A 17,373-nucleotide genomic window follows, 5' to 3' on the forward strand; every position below is an offset into this window, starting at 1 on the left:
CTCTGCCCCCTGGCTGTTGCTCTCTCTCTCTCTCTCCCTCTCTCTCACTCTCTATCTGAAATAAATAAATAAAATATTTTTTAAAAAATGCAAAGTCTGGGGCACCTGTGTGACTCAGTAGGTTAAGCAGTTGCCTTCAGTTTAGGTCATGATCCCAGGGTCCTGAAATCAAGCTCTGTATCATCAGGCTCAGTGTTCAGTGGGGAGCCTGCTTCTTCCTTTCCCTCCGCCCCTCCCCACCGTTTACACTCTCTCACTCTGCTCTCCCAAATAAATAAATAAAATATTTTTTAAAATTAAAAATGCAGGGATGCTTGGGTCACTCAGTGGTTGAGCATCTGCCTTCAGCTCAGGGCGTGATCCTGGGGTCCTGGGATCAAGTCCCACATCGGGCTTCCTGCAGGGAGCCTGGTTCTCCCTTTGCCTGTGCTTCTGCCTCTCTGTGCCTCTCATGAATAAATAAAATCTTTAAAAATTATAAAATTAAAATAAATTTTTTAAAAAAATGCAAAATCCTATGTGGCAAAAGATCCATGACCCAAGTGAAAAAGATGGTACAGGCATGGCCATGGAGTCATCTGTATGCATTTTGGGGTCAGAGGCTTGCAGTAAGATGCAGACTGTGTGGTAAGGGAGAAGCGGAGGAGCAAAGGAGTAAACCACCAACCACTCTGAGCAGCTGAGCATATCCAGCTAGCTCCCCAGTCAGGCTGAGAAAGGGAGGCTTGTGACAGGTTGTGCAGTCAGCCAGTCAGTGGGGATGAGCTGAACCAGGAGCAGAAGAACTCAAGGAATATTGAGAGCCTCTGGCCACCACTGGCTGGTCCTGTCTGCCTCTTGTCTACAGAAACAACCTGTAGAGACAGTAATACTGAGGCTTTCTTTCCTCTCCCACATCTCAAGCAAACTCCCTGAGTGATTTCTATCTGATATCACACACAAGGATGGATTGGGAGATACAGAGTTCCAACTTAGCCAAGTTGACAAATGGCAGGCTGGAAGAAAATATTTGCACATCTTTACCAAAAAAGCAAACAAACACATGATTAGAGCCAGTACTAAGACGAATATTTTTTTTGCCCATGAGATTGACATAAAATTTAAAGATTGAAAATATTTGTTTGTGGTGCTCTAAGGAAATTATCACTTTCACATATTATTGGTGAAAGTATAAACAGATACAAACATTTTGGAGAGGGAAAATATGTCAGTTCCAAAATTGTAAACATGCACACACTTTGTCAGAGCAATGTCATTTCTATCCTAGAGAAATAGCAGCGCAAGTAAGCAAAGATAATCTGTAAGAGGTCATTCTTGAAAGCTCTGTTTGTAACAGTTAACACCAATACTGAAAATGGGAATAATCTGTATTTGTACCAGGAATAAAAATGTAATTGTTTTCAAAATGAAGTGTAAGCAATGATGTTGAAAGATTACAGTATATTATTAATGAAAGAAAATAGTTGGGGTGCCTGGGTGGCTCAGTCAGTTAAGCATCCAACTCTTGATCTCAGCTCAGATCTTAATCTCAGGTCATAAGTTCAAGCTCTGCACTGGGCTCCACATTGGGCAGGGAGCCTACTTTATTTTTTTTTTATTTATTTATGTTAGTTACAGAGAGAGAGAGAGGGAGGCAGAGTCACAGGCAGAGGGAGAAGCAGGCTCCATGCACCGGGAGCCCGATGTGGGATTCGATCCCGGGTCTCCAGGATCGCGCCCTAGGCCAAAGGCAGGCGCCAAACCGCTGCGCCACCCAGGGATCCCAGGGAGCCTACTTTAAAAGAAATTGTCGTGAAAGATAAGTAAGTACATAGGTAAGTGGTTAGGAGAAGGAGGAGGAGAGGGGGAGAAAGGGAGAGAGAGTTATAAAAGTGGCTATGGCTGTGGGCAGTGGAGACCCACGAGGTTACTGAGAAGTCCGAGAATAGGTGATTTAGGATTTGGTGGGAAACACATTTTACACATTTAATGTGACTTTGTTTGAATTCATTAGAACAATTGTTTGAATCTGTTAAAACTGTTATGTATTTAATTTTAATATCTAAATTTATTTTTAATTATGTATCTAACTAAAAAAAATAACAATTACATACCTAACTTAAAAAGCAAGTGGTTTTTGCTATATCAGAGAAAAAGAATGAAGGAAAATAAAAGCAAAGAAGTGAGGGAGGAGAAGCTTTCTCTAAAGCTCAGATTGGATGGTTGTCATGTAATGACCTACCTTCAAGGCAATTTTTTTACAAAATACATTTGCAATAAGATAACACAAATCCATATTTATGTAAGTAAAACAACCACCACCTTTGAATAAGAAAACAACTACCTGAATGTAGAATTTCAGCAACCAGGTAAACTCCTGTTGTCAGAATCGCATCTCTCAGGATAATAGCATTTCTTTTCCAAAGATTTTGGAGCTCAGTGCTCAGAAATGGAATGATGGCCACAGCCCCAAATCCTGATGCTTGGGCTTCCTGAACCAGATATTCCTACCTATCTCTTGCTCTTTTACTGCTGGACTTGAAGCCACAGCATCTCCTGCCACACAACATCTGGATCAGTGCTTATTTGGTATGAGTAATCACAGAGACCTTTTTTTTTTTAAATAATAAATTTATTTTTTATTGGTGTTCAATTTGCCAACATACAGAATAACACCCAGTGCTCATCCCGTCAAGTGCCCCCCCTCAGTGTCCGTCACCCATTCACCCCCACCCCCTGCCCTCCTCCCCTTCCACTACCTCTAGTTCGTTTCCCAGAGTTAGGAGTCTTCATGTTCTGTCTCCCTTTCTGATATGTCCTACCCATTTCTTCTCCCTTCCCTTCTATTCCCTTTCACTATTATTTATATTCCCCAAATGAATGAGAACATACAATGTTTGTCCTTCTCCGACTGACTTACTTCACTCAGCATAATACCCTCCAGTTCCATCCACGTTGAAGCAAATGGTGGGTATTTGTCATTTCTAATGGCTGAGGAATATTCCATTGTATACATAGACCACATCTTCTTTATCCATTCCTCTTTCGATGGACACCGAGGCTCCTTCCACAGTTTGGCTATTGTGGACATTGCTGCTAGAAACATCGGGGTGCAGGTGTCCCGGCGTTTCATTGCATCTGCATCTTTGGGGTAAATCCCCAGCAGTGCAATTGCTGGGTCGTAGGGCAGGTCTATTTTTAACTCTTTGAGGAACCTCCACACAGTTTTCCACAGTGGCTGCACCAGTTCACATTCCCACCAACAGTGTAAGAGGGTTCCCTTTTCTCTGCATCCTCTCCAACATTTGTGGTTTCCTGCCTTATTAATTTTCCCCATTCTCGCTGGTCACAGAGACCTTTAAATCATCACTCTGCTCTTCAGTGATGTATTAACCTCACTTTAACTCCCGAGTCACGCAAAGCAACAGGCTATGTATAAGCTGGATTTCCTCATCCTTTCACTGATAATGATGATGATGATGATGGTGGTGGTGGTTATGATAGTGGTAATAATGGTGGTGATGGTGATGATAATGATGGTAATGGTGGTGGTGATGATGAAGATGGTGGTGATGGTGATGATGATGGTGTCGATGACGATGATAGTGATAATGCTGATGATGATTGTGGTTATGATGGTGATGATGATGATGGTGATGGTGGTGATAGTGATGTGGTAATGATGATGAAGATGGTGGTGATGATGGTGATGATGATAGTGATAATGGTGATGATGATGGTGGTTATGATAGTGGTGACAGTGGTGGTGATGGTGATGATGATGGTGGTGGTGGTGGTGATGATAGTGATGATGATGATGATGATGATGATGTGGTTATGATGGTGGTGATGATGATGATGGTGGTGGTGGTGATGGTGATGGTGGTAATGATGATGAAGATGGTGGTGATGGTGATGGTGATGATGATGATGGTGCCGATGATGATGATGATAGTGATGATGGTGGTGATAATGGTGGTGATAGTGGTGGTGATGGTGATGATTATGATGGTGGTAATAGTGGTGGTAATGGTGGTGGTGATGATGATGATGACAGCTAGCATCCACCATATGCTAATCCTGAGCCAGTCCATGCTCCAAGCGCCCTACATACATTAGTTCATTTAACTTCACCTCTACTTCATGGGTTTGCAGATAAAGAAACTGCTACACACTGCTTGACCACAGCGGGAAGTGGAAGAGGATCTTGGAGCCCCAGCAGCCTTGTTCCAGGGTCTGCAACCTGCCTCCTTACTGGTAGGGAAATCTGCTTACAGTCAGTTAACTCAACAGCCTGGGTACAAGATGGTCTTCATTCCATTTCATCCTTCCTTTTGTGACCCAAACCACAAGCTAAGATACCCTGCACATCAAAGAGGTGCCTGGCCCAGTGCTCCTAATGAGCAAGTATCTAACCTGGGTACCACCTGGGACTCCATGCATTTGTGGGCTCCATCTCCAGTGCTGAGCTGGTCTGCATTTACTGGGAAAGAGCTAGGTGCCCATCACAAGTAAATATGGGGGATAAGGTGTCCTTCCATCCCTTGTACTCTGGAAGCCATCCTTCTGAGATGAGCAGACATTGCCCCCACCTTACAGATGAGGAAACTGAGTGTGGAAAAAGTGTAGGAAATCTGTCTAAGATTAGAGAGAATATTTCTGCAAGTTGACCAAACAAAATCATGGAGAATCATTGAACAATGTCCTAAAAATGCTTTGGTGTGTCTTTAAATTCCCCAAAAGTGAATTTCAGCATTCTTCCTTCTTCTCCAGAGAAGTCCCCACAGGCCAAAGTGCCATCTGAAGGTGACAAGGTCGGCCCTTCACTTGGCCCAAGACCATGTCTTTTCTGATGCCCCATCCTCTTTCCAGCACTGGTGCTGCAGGGCTCCAAGCATCTCCCTGAGAAGTGGCAGGAACATGGGCTTTGATGTGAAACAAGGTGACATTTCCCATGAGGGACAGGAAACCACATCCAGCTATGACTTGAACCATTTCTTCAGGCAACTGAGCTATTGCAAGCCCTGACTCTTATCCTGGAACAGAAGCCCCCAGGCAGAGTCCTGATGTGACCTTCACGTACCCACTGAGTGCCATAGCAATGATGCTCCAACCCCATGTGCACAGGCTTAGCATTATCACACAGAAGTAATACTGTCTACCTGTGTTCTTATTTTCTAAAACCACTTGATTGAGATATGACTGACTTACAAACAGCTGTACATATTTAGTACATACCTCAATGTTGGAATATACACCCACAAACCTATGACCATCATCAATGACCTGAATATATCCATCGCCTCCAAAAATTTTCTCCTGTCCACTTTCTTTTTGTGTGTAAGAACACTTAGCATAAGATCTTCCCCTTCACACATGTATGCACCATAGTATGCAATACGAAATTATTCACTGTAGGCACTACGCTGCACAGTAGGTCTCTAGAAGTTGTATAACTAAAGCCTTGTACCTTTAGCTAAACATCTCCCACCCACTTCCCCCTAGACCCTGGCAACCACCACCCTACTTTCTGCTTTCAGAAAGAAGGAAGTCCTGCCATATGGGACAAAATGGGTGAGCCTGGAGGATGTTTATGCTGAGTAAAATAAGCCAGACACAGAAGAACTACTATTATGTTATCCCACTTATATGAAGAATCTAAAATAGTCAAACTATCTACCTGTCTCTAAATGAGCTGGATATGAGCCCCATGGGGTATCCAACCCATTTAACTCACATTTATTCATTCATTGAATAAATACTTCCTAAACAACAGTGATGTGCTAATCACCAAGGACAGAATAGTGAGCAAAACAGGTACAGATCAGAGCTGACAGATTGGAGGGCAACACAACAAGTGAAGAGGCATTGTAAGCTACATGCAAGGGTGACAAAGAGTTAAGTGAGACCGTGTCACCCAGGGGAGGGATTGAGGACCATTGCAGAGAGAGGGTGGAGTCAGTTCTGATGGATGGATGATAAGAGTTGGCTGGGTCAACAAGAGATGGAGGCAGAGGGAGAGCCAGGTGGCCCAAACAGAGGAAAATCTAAAGACAAAGGCTTAGCTTAGCAGTGAGAGAGACGAGGAGAGGAGAGGAGAGGAGAGGAGAGGAGAGGAGAGGAGAGGAGAGGAGAGGAGAGGAGTGGAGAGGAGAGGAGAGAGCAAGAATGGCTGCCATGGCCATGCACCACGAGCAGTACACCATGATAGGGGTCAGAGTTCTAGGGACAAGAGGGGGCTCTGGACAGTAAGGCATCCTACAGCACTAACGAGACCATGGGGAGCCTCTGAAGGGTTTAAGCAAATTGAGGCATGATCATACCTGCATTTCTGATAGAACATTCCAGCTGCAGTTTGGAGAGCATTGCAGAGGCTCATGGCTGGAAGCACAGTTGGGAGCTGCGGCAACCATCCAGATCCAAGGTGGCAGAGGAGGTAGTTGTTGAGGAAATGGAGAGAACTGGAGTATCTAGAGACACTTCTAGAAGCAACATGAGATGAAGGAGTGGATGTGGGAAGTGAGGGAGAGGAAGCACAGTCAAAGAAAACACCCAGGTCTCTGGCTTGGGTGACTTGATAGAAGATGTTACCGTGTTCCCAAAGACAGAGACAGAAATTCAAGAAGGTAAAAACCAGAATTCATTTTCATTTGAGGTCACACATTTGAGTTGGAGCAACCCAAGAAACCACATGGAGTTGTCCTGTGGGTGAGGGTGGCTCCCCGGAGCAGGAGCTCAGGACAGGGTCTGGGACATAGATGCACCTCGAGGAGTTATCAGGATGGGTTTTTAGTGAAACGACAGACATGCCTGAGATTGGGCCACCCTGAGGAGCCCTGACATTCAGCATCCGAGGGCGAAAGGACCATGTCATAAACACATGGAGGCGCAAGAGCGGGCAGGGAGACAGGGACCAGGCGAGTGTGTAAGTGCTAAGGATCTGGGATGAACATCTTCTTAGGGAGAGTGAGGTTCACGGTGACACAGGCTGCAGGATTCATGGACTTAGCAGCCATTTCGGGGCTAAGATGCTGGGTGATGGGGAGCTGGGGGTTGTGGGGGATGGAAGCCTTGGGTGCAGGTGATTTCCCACCAAGTCTGGCTGTGAAGAACAGGGGAGGGTTCTGGAAATGACAACATCTGAGAAGGAAAACTGGCATAGGGTGAGAAGCCACCAGGGAGGAGGGGGAGGTTGGCATGGGTGAGGACGCCAGGGTGCAGAGCGCAGAGGAAGACCATGCATCCAGGGCCGAGGCCCTCCACCCCCACAACAAGGGGCATGGCCCAGAGGACAATAGAAGAGATGGGCGCAGTGATGTAAGGAGGTGTGGGCCTCCTAAGCACCAGGGCAGGCAGACCGGGACTAGCACTGCCCAGCCCCCTGCCCTGGGGTCCCGAGCACCAAGAGCAGGCCATGGGACACTTGTCCTCAGCTAGAAGCAGGTGTCGGCAGAGCCAAGAGGGGCAAGACCCACGGGAGAGGGCGAGCGGACACGGCGTGGTTGGCTGGTGCGAGTACCCAGCAGAGGATACACGACGTGCACAGACGGGCTCCCCAGGGCCAGGCGGGCAGGTGGGCAGGGGGCGGCCCGGAGTAGCCGGAGCAGGGCACTCCCAGGGGCCTCCGAGTTGGCTCTGCTGAGGACACCGATGGCATGAAGACGGGCTCCCACATTCCCCACGGAGAAATCTCCATGACTGGAGAATGACAGGCACGCCCGTGGTCCCAGCAGGCACCGCAGCACACATCCTCTTCGAGGACTTTGGTTCCAGCACAGAATCACAAAGGAATCTTGCATCGTGCTTGTGTCCATTTCCTAGCGTGACCACCAACGAGTTTCCAAAATCTGGGGGACTTGAGACGACAGGACTTTATTCTCTGGCGACCCTGGAGGCCAGACGTCCGGCAGCGAGGTGCTGGCTCTTCCCGGGGGCTGGAGAATCGTCCACCACCCGTCTCCCGGCCTCGGGCGCCTCGGCAGTCCTGGGAGTTACGGTCGGACCGGGGCGTCCAGACTCCCTAACGTGGTCATCGATGGGCGCGTTGGCGTCATGACCATGGAGCCGAGGTATGTGGCATGGGGACCTCCGAGACAAGGTGAGCTGAACCGGGGGGCTCGGGCTGGCTGGGGAGTCACCAGAGAGGTTCTCTCCTTGACCCCACACGCACTCCGCGTCATCCCGGGGGACGGCACTTCCACACGTCTGTGTGGGTTTCACTCCTGCCTCCACAAGTGTCCTCTCCAGAGCCGTTGTCCTTTTGGATTCAATTTCCTCACCAGTGAAATAAGAAGGTTACATCTTGCAACCTCTGGCTCCTTGCTGCCTGGGGGGGGGGGGCGGTTGGGGGGCTCGTGCCTTAGGAGCTGAGATGCGAGTCACCAGAAGGAGCCTTTGGAGCAAACGCCACGTGTCCGGCCTCATCTGAGACTCAGCAGAGGAGGCGGCATTTAGGAACGAGCCGGCCTGTAACGGTCAGAGCAGACATTCACAGGGTATGTGATGTTCCAGAAGCAGCTCCAGGTCTGTGGGGGTGGCCAAAGGACTTCCTCAGAGAGAGCAGGGAAGGGACCATGAGGGAGCTTTGACAACCAATACTCGGCTCAAAGCTTCGTCTGGTGTCACAGCTTCCCTGCCCTGCTCAGCCCACAGTCATCCCGCCTGCAAATGCTGACTCACCCTCCAAACATCCACTTTGTAGGTGAAGTCATCCGTCCCCTAGAAAATCTTCAAGGTCTGGATGTGGTCCTCCCAGCTCCACATCCCAGGGACGGTGTACTGTTTCGACTTTACCTCCCATAACCTGCGCAGGAGGATCCTTCCCTGCAGCCACCAGCTAACGCAGGGCTACCGAATGCAGTTGCGCAGGTTTCGCGCTGCACCTCTAGGGTGCATGTGTGGTAGACTGCACAAGGCATGTGCGGATGCATGTTCACTACTCACTCCCCTCCCATCGCCGCCCACCCCCACCCCCACCCGTGGCCACTCAGCAAGCTTTGTGTCTTTCTCTCTCTCTCTCTTTTAGATTTTATTTATTTATTCATGAGAGACACACAGAGAGAAGCAGAGACACAGGCAGAGGGAGAAGCAGGCTCCCTGCAGGGGAGCCCAATATGGGATTCGATCCCAAGACTCTGGGATCACGACCTGAGCCGAAGGCAGACGCTCAACCACTGAGCCACCCAGGCGTCCCCGGTTCTTTTTATTATTATTATTATTATTATTATTATTATTATTATTATTATTTCCCATGGAGAATCATACAGGAGTGACCAAGGTGCTGCAGGTCCTGGCCACACCGAGACACTAACCACGAATCACACGAGCTCTGATCATCACGTTCACATCTGCCCTCCCGAAGGGGGAACAGGTAACGATGATCCTACCCGACGATCCCGTGTCACCAAGTTCTGAGGCAGCATCTGCAGCGGGCGGTGACCTGACCGACCACACGCAAGGGCTGACTCCAAGCCCGACAGGATGCGTCATCGGAAGGAAGCGCTGTGCTTCCACGGGTATTTGTTTTTATAAAGTCTCTCAAAAATGAAGAAAAGCAGAAAGAAGAATGTGTGCGATCCATGACGGGCAAATTGTAGGAGCTCCGTTGCTCATTCCAGAGGGTGTCTCCGCTCTCAAACCGGAGGGAACTGGAACTGGGGAAATGCACTGGTTGCACGCCTGATTTGCTAGAGCGTGCCCACACCGGGGACGGCGCACAACCGATCACCGACACTGTCACCTCTGTTGGACTCCTTCAAATACCACAGCAACGGGCCAATGTCGGAGACTCGTGACTCGGGGCTGTTTCTTCTTCCAGATGTTCTAGGATTCCAAACCTTAGCGGTTCGACTCCTTCTAGGAGCACATAGACTTCTGAGGAAACCAGCGTCTGCACAGAACAAACATGAAATAATCTACTGCGGACCACGGCGATCCGAGGCCTGACGCAACTTGATCTTTGGAGTGGCTTCAGTCCATCAGACCCTTAAGAGTTGGCCACCTACCTGGCTTGCTGATTGGTAAATGTGCATTTCATAGACGTTATAGATGCAATTATGGGGAATAGCCATCCCTTTATGTACATCCTGGGAAATGGGAGAAACCCAGGGAAGTCCTTTGGCGGGATGCATATTGCAACATGCTCAAGACTCCGCCAAATTACAGCCCCAAGACACATTCAGTAAGAGATACAATCTGTCAAGAATGGCCAGTTTATATTTGCAAAACCTTCTTCAGAAGCACGAATGAGGAAGGAAGGACCCCATGCAAGCTCCACTAGTTGGGGTGGGGCTCGCCTTCCTCAACAATAACTGCGCAGGAGGCACAACCATCTGCAGTGTCGGAGCTCTGAGCTCTGTGCTCAGGTGGTACTGGGATTAGGATGTGGAGAATGTCATTTGCAGAAACAGTGCTGGCCAGGGAGAAAAGCAAAGAAAGAGGGAAAGGGGAAGGGAAAAGGAAAGGGGAAGGGGAAAGGAAAGGGGAAGGGGAAGGGGAAGGGGAAGGGGAAGGGGAAGGGGAAGGGGAAGGAAAGGAAAGGAAAGGAAAGGAAAGGAAAGGAAAGGAAAGGAAAGGTGCTTCTTCCCTGGAGAATGAGCTGCCCCGGAGAGCCTCAGGCTGTCCCCGGCAGCTTTAGGGACTCCATACCTGCTACTCCTCCCCTCTCCTTCCAGGCCAAACTAGCAGAGTCTGCAGCCTCAGGACACGTGTCCTTCCCATTTTATTTTGACCACCATTAAATATACATAACATAAAATCTACCATCTCGACCACTTTTCAGCGTACTGTTCAGTAGCGTTGAGAAATGCATACCGCGGTGCCACCATCCCCGCCATCCCCGCCATCCCCACCGTCCGGCTCCAGAACTCTTGGCCTGCCCCAAACTGAAACTCTGTCTCCATGAAGCACTGACTCCCCCATCCCTCCTACCCACCCCTTGCACACACCCCCACCCCGACACATCCGATTTTACTTTCTGCCCCTATGGATCTGACTATTCCAGAGGCCTCATGTGGGAGACATCACACAGCACTCGTCTTTCGGGCCTGGCTTATTTCACTCACCATCATGTCCTCAAGGTTCATTCATGCTGTGGCAGGTGTCAGTAGGTCCTTCTTTTTTTTTTTTTAAGATTTTATTTATTTATTCATGAGAAACACAGAGAGAGGCAGAGACACAGGCAGAGGGAGAAGCAGGCTCCACGCAGGGAGCCCGACGTGGGACTCGATCTCGGGTCTCCAGGATCACGCCCTGGGCTGAAGGCTGCGCTAAACCGCTGAGCCCCCCGGGCTGCCCTAGATCCTTCCTTCTTAAGGCTGAATGCTACTCCATTGTAAGTATAGACCATGTTCTGTTGACCCATTCATCCATCGCTGTTTATTTTGTGTGTCAACCAGGAGGTCCAACGGGAACAGAAAATGAGATCGTTGGATCACACGCAAGAAACAAAAACGGCCTCATTTGGTTTTATCTTGGACCAGCCTTGAGCATACATAGATGGGTAAATCCCCTACCCGGAGCCACAAATACCTCTTCCATCTGCCTGCAGTTTATGCCAAAGGCAGCACTGTAGGAAATTCTGTGTCCCGGATACGCCTGGGACGAAGTAACACGCTAAAGCGTGTGCTCCTCTACACGGTAGCGCAGAGCGGGGCTGCGACAATCTGAGAAGTGGTCGCTGGTGACACAGGAGATCTGATGGCAGAGACGGAAGAAGGATGAGGGAGACTTCACCGTGCGCTCTTCCCGGGAGAAAAGTACTTAACGGAGGCCTGTGTCAACAGAGCGGGAGGGCACAGCTGTCCCCCGGAGACAGGTTCCTGCAGGAAGGCGGAGCACGAAGGTGCTAGAGAAGGAAGGGAGGAAGGACAATCTCTGAGAAGCCAGGCGTGGGGTGGAGGCGCATCCTAAAAGCCACTCCTCGTCTCCTACCCCAGCCCCTCAGGTGGGCCGACCCAGCCACTGAGCCACAAATAAACTTCACGTGGAACATCTAAGCCTCTGCAAGGAAATACAGCAACATGGTGCAAGTGGGCTTTTTTTTTTAACTCACGTCAAAATAACACATAAATAGATGTGAAGGAATAGATTCAGTTATCAGCTCATACATAGGATTTTCTTATCTGCGAAACAGGAAGTGTTGGTACCTTAGGGATGCTTGGAATCCCAGGGATGTATTTTAGCATTTCGGGCTGGGATGCCTTTCCTCCACCCCTCCGCCCACCTCAGGTCCCCTCCTGACACCCACCCCTCGGGTTCAATGTCACCCCTTCAGAGAGCACTTCCTTGACCTGCCCACCAGCCTGTTTTATCCAACACGGCACTGGCCATTGCCTAACATCTTGTTGTATCTTAGCTTATCGGCTTCCTTTTCTAGAATGTGGGCCCCGTGAGCACAAGACCCTTGTGCATCGCATCGTTCCCGTCGGCCCCCTCAGCACCAGGACGGCGGCACCTGGCACATGGTCAATGCAAAAAATATCAGACTTATTCCAGTGATTTTCAGAAGGGCCCAGCGCCGACGCAGACGGGTGGTTGCCCCGTGACTTAGCCTGACAGTGAGTGGAGCACGGCGTGTGCGTCAGCGGCTGTGCATGGCCTCTCAGAGATGCGCACATCCTTCTCTGTGTGATGTTCTGGATCCTCCCTGGGATTTCTTCAAGCATCTCCTTAAAGTAAGCGCTGTGCTAAGATTTCTCAGTAGAGGGTGCTGGAGGGACACGGAGAAGGAAGAGGCTTCCTACTTCCAGCGTAGAAGGGGTGTGGGTGTTGTGAGGACCTCCAGCGGGACATTCCCTTGAGATCCTGCAGCCCCCGAGCTCTGAAGGGCTCCCCTCTCCGCCCCACGCCAGGACCTGTGCCTCCGGGGGGGTGACCTAGGGCTGGTCCAGCAGCTTCACCAGCTCTGGCCTGGCCCGAACCAGCAACCACCTTCCTGCTGCCCCGCGGCTGAACCACACCTTCTCCGGGAGATCTGAACTCCTGAGTCTGTCCTTCCTTGGCATTGCTTTAGGACGTAGTTACTCTTTTGTCACAGCCAGTGTTCTTTATATTAAATTTGCCCTGTTTCGCCCACTGTGTGGCTGCTATCATTTCACTGGACTCAGACTTTTAACCACCGAGGTCCTGCCCAAAGGCCCTGCTCAGCAAATGCCATTAGGCTGTTCTCTGCCCAGAGGGGCCACTTATTTGGCCTCGGGGCTGAGCAACTGACCTCAAAGGAGCCCACACATCAGCTGGTGAGAAACACGCACGCCTGATGAACAAGTGCCAATCAACTAAATTAATCAATGTCTCTCTCTAGCATTTGGTGAGGAATACAAAGATCAGCCTGTCTTTAAAGACAGACTAGTCATGACAGTAGCTAACCCCTGTGGAGGGCTGACTACCCACCGGACTCCCCTCCAAGGACCTCACTTGTACTCACTAATTTAATCATCACAAGCCAGCCAGGGCTGCAGGTTGCTATTATCAAAGCCATTTTATGGAAGATGAAACAGAGACCCACAAAGGCAACGTTAAGTAGATCTAGATCAACAGTCGGTACGTGGCAGGGCGTGGGTTTGAATCCAAGCTGTCTGGCTCAAGAGGCCACATTCTTCCTTGTTTACATGAAACTAAAACCTGCACCCGTGAAGCAAGATTGTACCTTTTTAAAGGATCGCCTTCAATTAAATATGTGCATTAAGCACATTTTACTATGATTGTCTATGGAGATGGGGAATAAAGACAAGAAAGAAATGAACAGGGGATCCCTGGGTGGCTCAGTGGTTTAGCACCTGCCTTCAGCCCAGGGCGTGATCCTGGAGTCCCAGGGTCAAGTCCCGCATCAGGCTCCCTGCATGGAGCCTGCTTCTCCCTCTGCCTGTGTCTCTGCCTCTCTCTCTCTGTGTGTCTCTCATGAATAAATAAATAAAATATTTTTTAAAAAGTGAAAGAAATGAACACATCCATAAATAAACAATGGAATAAGAGCAGGGGTTTTCAAATGTGTGTGCGCAGTTAGGATGCATGCAGCTTTCAAACGTGTGGCACCCTCCAAGAGCGTGTGGAGATAGCAGTCCAAACAGATAAAGAAAAAATACATTGGAGTCACTCATCAGAGGCAAGTATCTTGCTCGTTTAAATTTCAAGGGGTGGGATGCCTGGGTGACTCAGCGTTTGTGCACCTGCCTTCGGCTCAGGGCGAGATTCCGGTGTCCAGGATCAAGTCCCACATCAGGCTCCCGGCAGGGAGCCTGCTTCTCCCTCTGCCTGTGTCTCTGTCTCTCTGTGTGTCTCTCAAGAATAAAAAATAATAATAATAATCTAAAAAATAATAATAAATAAATTTCAAGGGGCACCTGGGTGGCCTGGTTGGTTAGCATCTGAGAATCTTTTTTTTTTTTTTTTTTTAGCATCTGAGAATCTTGATTTCAGCTCAGGTCATGGTCTCAGGGTTGTGAGATGGTGCCCTGAGTCAGCGCTGGATGCGGAGCCTGCTTGAGGGTCTCCCTCTGCCCCTCCTCCCCACTCTCACATGAACTCTTAAGAAAAAAAAAAAAAAAGAAAGAAAAAATTCAAATATAAATCCTTGCAAGAGCACGTGTATTATTACCCAACCACGTCTTCACATTAAATTTAGGAATGAGCCCATCAGGTGTTCAAATAAGCGGTCTCCCGTTCGTTTTCCTGCCCTTTGGAGGGTACCCAATATTTAATACCAAATCAAAGTAAGGAATTGATTTTAAATGCTAACAAGACATTAGCATAAATCAAACAAAGACGATCATCTTAGAAACAGCTCTGTTTGCTTTTCACTTTTGCCGGAAATATGCCCGAGCACCTGCCCAGCACCTGACCAGCTGGGGAACAAGCACTAAATCAACACGGGTCCCCAGAAGATACCCTTAATAAAATCTTCAGTGAAATGTTTACCAGCCAGGCACAGAGGAATATTAACATCACCGTCCACAGTCACAGCACATGACGAGCTTTCTAAAGTCAGCGCGACATCGAGCACAGCTAGCCACATCTCGCACATCCAGCCACACCTAGCACTAATTTTGTCTGTGAGCCTAACAGGAAATACTCCCCCCACCTGCTCTCCCTCTCATATTTTCAGTTACCTCAGAAAAGATCAACTTCCAATGCACCGAAAGGTCTTTTTCTAGTTCTTGCAAGGGGCATTTTGAACCTCATGTGCAAGATTCCACAATCGCTGAACATCTGGCCTATGCGTTTCCCGGGGATGAGAAGAAACACAAGTGCCGTAGCCGAGGTGCGGGTCCTGGGTGTCAGCAAGCAGATCTTGATCACCTCACTTTCAAACTCCGGCGGCGCACGCGGACGTGATTATATAATCACGATCATGTGGCAACCAGAGTGTGAGTCTTGACTTACTGGTCCTGGAGCGGATGGAGTTATTTATAATCACTCTGAGGCTGGGTGGTCAAGTAATTGGGGGCAAAGAGGCATTTGTAGCTCCGGGGCTGAGTTGTAGGTGGGCAGCTGCCAGTTATCGGCCGAGGAGCCCACACCACCCACGGGTCTCAGGGCAGAGCTCACAGACTTGTGGCCTCGCAGCAAGGGACACGCCTTCGCAGGGGACCCGTGTGGGCCATGGCTTTCGGCTGTCAACCCCCAGCTAGTCTTGGCAGACAGAGGTGAGCCTGGAAAGAGCCCTGCAGCCTCTTTTCTTGGATTCCCTTGCTGCGTTGAATATTTTAGCTCCTTGCAGAAGAGAGGCGACCCAAAGAGGAATTTTGGGGAAGGCAGAGGCTGGTGGCTCATGAATAAAATCACTCTTTTCATAGGAACAGAGCTGGGTTGTGTTTCCAAGGAGGGAGAATTGAGGCGTATGATAGGCACGTGGTTGGTTCCTCGGTGGAAGGACACGGGAATGAGTGGAAGGACTTGGCGCAGCAATCAAGCAGAGCCAGAGCAATGTCCCCAAGAGGTTTCTGCGGCCTTGGTTCTCTACGGAGGCAAAGTTGCACGGTGGCCCAGGCCCTGAGCTCTGGGGTCAGAAGGGCCCAGGTTTGAATCCCACCTCAGTGAGTGCTTAATTCAAACCACTTACATAGATCTCCGAAGTACGATGTATCTGAAAATAGTTTCCATCCCCACTAACGTAGCTGACCACCTCAGGACTTTTGCATTAAAGGTGGCTACCCTTCTGACCCCGTGGAACGGGGCTCCCCTCCCTCATACTACTGGGTCAAGGGACGGGCACCTCTCCTCCCTGACCCTGTTGCTCAAGTCACATTGACATTCTGGACCGTTTCCTCCTCTTCTCAGCTCTTCATCTCTTGGAAGGTCCTCGCTTCCTTCTCTAGAGAACTTCTCAAAAGCTGCGAACAACGGAGAGGATTATGAGCTAATTATCCCCGAGGCACTTGTATACATGACTCCAGGTCTTCACAACTTTTTCCATTGAACTATATCTATAAGGCTAAATTAATTTCCTATTGCTGCTGTAACAGACGACCACGACTTTGTGGTTCAAAACAAGGCGAGTTTATTCTCCGAGTTCCAGGTGTCAGAAGTGGAATATCAACCTGCCGGCAGGGCTGCATTCCTTCTGGAAGCTTCAGAGAGGGGAGTGGGGATTATTTTGTGGCCCCTTCAAAGAACCCCTCGCCAACCTCTGCTTCCCTCATCACTTCTGTCAGCCCAGGCCCTCCTGCCTCCCTCTCTTGTAAAGACCTTGTGATGACCCTGGCACACCCAAACAGTTCAGGGTCATCGCACATCCTTAATTTTTTTAAAGATTTTATTTATTAAATTCTAATTTTTATAAAAAAATTTAATATTTTATTTATTCATGAGAGACAAAGAGAGAGAGAGAGAGAGAGAGAGAGAGGCAGAGACACAGGCAGAGGGAAAAGCAGGCTCCATGCAGGGAGCCCGATGTGGGACTTGATCCTGGGTCTCCAGGATCATGCCCTGGGCCAAAGGCAGGCGCTAAACTGCTGAGCCACTGGGGCTGCCCAAGATCCTTATTTCTTTTTTTAAGATTTTAATTTATTTATTCAGGAGAGACAGAGAGAGGCAGAGACACAAGCAGAGGGAGAAGCAGGCTCCCCAAAAGGAGCCCAATGAGGAACTCGATCCCAGGACTCCAGGGTCATGCCCTGAGCCGAAGGCAGACGCTTAGCTGCTGAGTCACCCAATTAGAGATCCTTAATTTAATCACACCTGCAAAGTCCCCTTTGCCATAGGAGGTAACATAGTCACTGTTTCTGGAGACTAGCCTATGAGCATCTTTGGGTGGGACCATTATTCACCCTCTCACAGGCATGAGGGGTGCGTAAGCTCTGTAAGAGCTGGGGGTGCACAGATGTGAAATCCCCATCACTGTCTCTTGAATAATTCTCGCAACATCCAGAGGGATTGGGGAGAGTAAGAGGTACC

At 49.1% G+C, this 17,373-nt stretch overlaps 1 non-coding gene across 1 annotated transcript; it reads right to left on the bottom strand.

Annotated features, from left to right (window-relative positions):
• Positions 1 to 9,236: 9,236 nt before the first annotated feature.
• On the bottom strand, positions 9,237 to 9,372 carry LOC112661959 (U8 small nucleolar RNA). Its single transcript, XR_003138113.1, has one exon. It is a non-coding gene; the product is annotated as a U8 small nucleolar RNA (small nucleolar RNA).
• Between the last annotated feature and the right edge of the window lie 8,001 nt (positions 9,373 to 17,373).

This window comes from Canis lupus, chromosome 31 (assembly GCF_003254725.2).
Source record: "Canis lupus dingo isolate Sandy chromosome 31, ASM325472v2, whole genome shotgun sequence".
Taxonomy (NCBI): domain Eukaryota; kingdom Metazoa; phylum Chordata; class Mammalia; order Carnivora; family Canidae; genus Canis; species Canis lupus.